Source organism: Zonotrichia albicollis, unplaced genomic scaffold, assembly GCF_047830755.1.
Source record: "Zonotrichia albicollis isolate bZonAlb1 unplaced genomic scaffold, bZonAlb1.hap1 Scaffold_135, whole genome shotgun sequence".
Lineage (NCBI taxonomy): Eukaryota > Metazoa > Chordata > Aves > Passeriformes > Passerellidae > Zonotrichia > Zonotrichia albicollis.
The window spans coordinates 132,501-135,000 of NW_027428354.1; the positions used below are offsets into that span (position 1 = coordinate 132,501).

The window sequence follows — 2,500 nt, forward strand, 5'->3', positions numbered from 1 at the left end:
CTCCCCCGAGGGCGGCAGCGGGGGAGGCACCCCGGCGGGGCCATGCAGGTCGTTTCCCTCGCCCCAGGGCCAGGTACCTAGCGCTCCGCGCCTCGGCGGTTTCTCCCTCAGGTTTTTCCCCCCTCGGCGTCGTCAAACGCTGTTGCGGCGGGGGCCGAAAGGGGGCCGGCGAAGCCGGGCGGCGGTTTAAAGACTCGGGCGGCTCGGCGCGGCCCGCCGTGGGCCGCGGCGGCGGCGGCGGCGGCGGCGGCGGCGGGTGTTGCCGGGCGGCGGCGCGGCGCCATTGAGGGGTAGGGGAGCAGCTACTCCCCGTAGCTCCTGCGGTGGTGTCCGTGGCCGCCGGCCGCGCTCCCTCCGTCGTCGTCGTCGTCGCCCCCGCCGCGCGCGCGCGCGCGGGGGTAACCGCGCCGCGCCGGGGAGGGGCGCCCTGCCCCCCCCTCTCCGCGGCCCGGCCTCTGCGGAGAGGCCGCGGCGCGCGGTCGGCCGCGGGGGCCGACCCGCCCGCCTCGTCGTAACGGGCGACGCCGGCAGAGAGCGCCCGCTCTCTGCCTTTTCCTCGGCCGCGGGGTGGCGGCCGCCGGGGTCCGCCGCGCTCTCTCCTGGAGCCGCCGCCGTTGCGGCGTCTCGCGGGCGCGGCGCCGCGTCCCGCGCGTCCGGCCCCTATCGCTCTCCCTCGACGGCCTTTCCTCCTCGAAGGCGCGCCGGCGGCGCCGTCCGCCGGCCGTCCCCCCCGCTCGATCGCCCGCCCGCCCGGGGGGCGAGCGCCCGGCGGGCCCTCCGTCGGCGGAGGCCCGCGAGCGCGGGCGACCCCGTGCCGAGCGGCGGCGGCGCCGCTCGACGGGTGTCCCCCTCTTCCCTGCGGGGGACGGTCGGCCGGAGGGCGCCCGCCGCGGCCGGCGGCGGTCCCGTCCCGGACCCCGCACGTCGCGTCCCCCGTCGCCCTTCTCGGCCGCGCGTGGGCCGAAGGAAGGCGTGCGGGCGGCCGCGGGGGCGCTTCCCCCGCCCGGTCTCCGCGTGAAAACGAGGAGAGCGGGCGTTGCCCCCCGGCTCAGCGCCGTACGCCTTCCGCCGGGCGCGTGCCGAGGCGAAGGGGGCCACGGCGGTGGGAGGCGGCGGCGGCGGTGCCGGGAGCGCGGCCCCGGCGGCGGCGGCGGGGTCTGCCTTCCGGCAGGCCTCGGGCGCTGGCGAACGCCGGCTCGGCTCTCGGTGGCGTCCGCCTCCGGGGCCGGCGGCGGAGCGCGTCCGCCGGACGCCGGCCCGCCCGGCGGGAGCGGTCCCGCCGGGGGGAGGCGCGCCGGCGGCACGGTCGTCGCCGCGCGCCGTCTCGAGCGGGCGAAAGGCCGCTGGGAGAGAGAAAGGGAAGCCGGCCGCGCGGCGGCGCGGCGGCGCGCTCCGCGAGCCCCCGCGGCGGGGGCGGCCGCCGGGGGAGCCGGCGTGCGCGGGGGCCGACGGCCGCGCCCCCGGCCGCGTTGCCGAGCCGTGTGTTGCGTCGTTCCCGTGAAAGCGAGAGCGGGCGGGCCGCCGTGCCCCCCGCGTGCCGGCGCGCGCCGCCCGGCCCTCCGCGCGGAGGCCGGGCCGAGCCCGGGCGCCTGGGCCGCCTCCGAAAGACGGCACGTGAGGTCGGCGTCTCCCCTCGCGGGGGGGGAGGCGGTCGGGGGCGCGGGCTCCCCCGCCCTCTCGGCAGTCCTTCGGAGCGTGGGTTTCTCCCGTTTCTCAGTGTCGTGTGTGCTCGTACGGTCGAAGCCAGGCGCGCGCCCGCGCGTCCTCGGCGCGAGAGACAAAAAGGGGCCGCTCGGCGGCGAGCGGCGCCCGAAAGCCAGACAACTCTTAGCGGTGGATCACTCGGCTCGTGCGTCGATGAAGAACGCAGCTAGCTGCGAGAATTAATGTGAATTGCAGGACACATTGATCATCGACACTTCGAACGCACTTGCGGCCCCGGGTTCCTCCCGGGGCTACGCCTGTCTGAGCGTCGCTTGACGATCAATCGCCGTCCGGGGGCCACCCCGGCGGCGCGGCTGGGGTCGCCTCGCAGGCCCGTTGCCCGCGGCGGGCGGTCCGGCGGCGGCGGTGCGGCGGCGGCGGCGGCGGCGTGCCGCCGGTGCCCGGAGGGAAGGCGGTCGGGCGGTCGGGCGAGGGAAGCGTTTCCCTCGGCGGCCCCGATCCCTTGCCTGCGGCCCGGCGCGCGTCGCCGTCGTCGTCGCGGCCGCCGGTCGACGGCCGTCGCCGCGCAGGGCCTTCGTCCCCCTAAATGCAGACTCGGGGAGCGCTCCGTAGCTCCCCGCTCCCGGAGCGAGCCGCTGGGGCGGAGCTCGTCCTCGCCGGGGCCGTGCGCCGCGGATGCGGCGGCGGCGGCGGCCGGGGGTAGAGCGAGAGACGGCGTCGAAAGCGCCGCCGAGGGCCGAGAGAAAGGCGAGAGAGAGAGAGAGCGAGAGAGAAAGGGCGAGAAAAGGGAGGGCGAGGCGCGGGCCTCGCCCCCGGCCTTCCACCCCGAGCGGGC

At 79.3% G+C, this 2,500-nt stretch overlaps 1 non-coding gene across 1 annotated transcript; it reads left to right on the forward strand.

Annotated features, from left to right (window-relative positions):
• The first annotated feature begins 1,822 nt into the window (after positions 1-1,822).
• On the forward strand, positions 1,823-1,975 carry LOC141727531 (5.8S ribosomal RNA). The gene has a single exon (XR_012578525.1). It is a non-coding gene; the product is annotated as a 5.8S ribosomal RNA (ribosomal RNA).
• Positions 1,976-2,500: the final 525 nt, after the last annotated feature.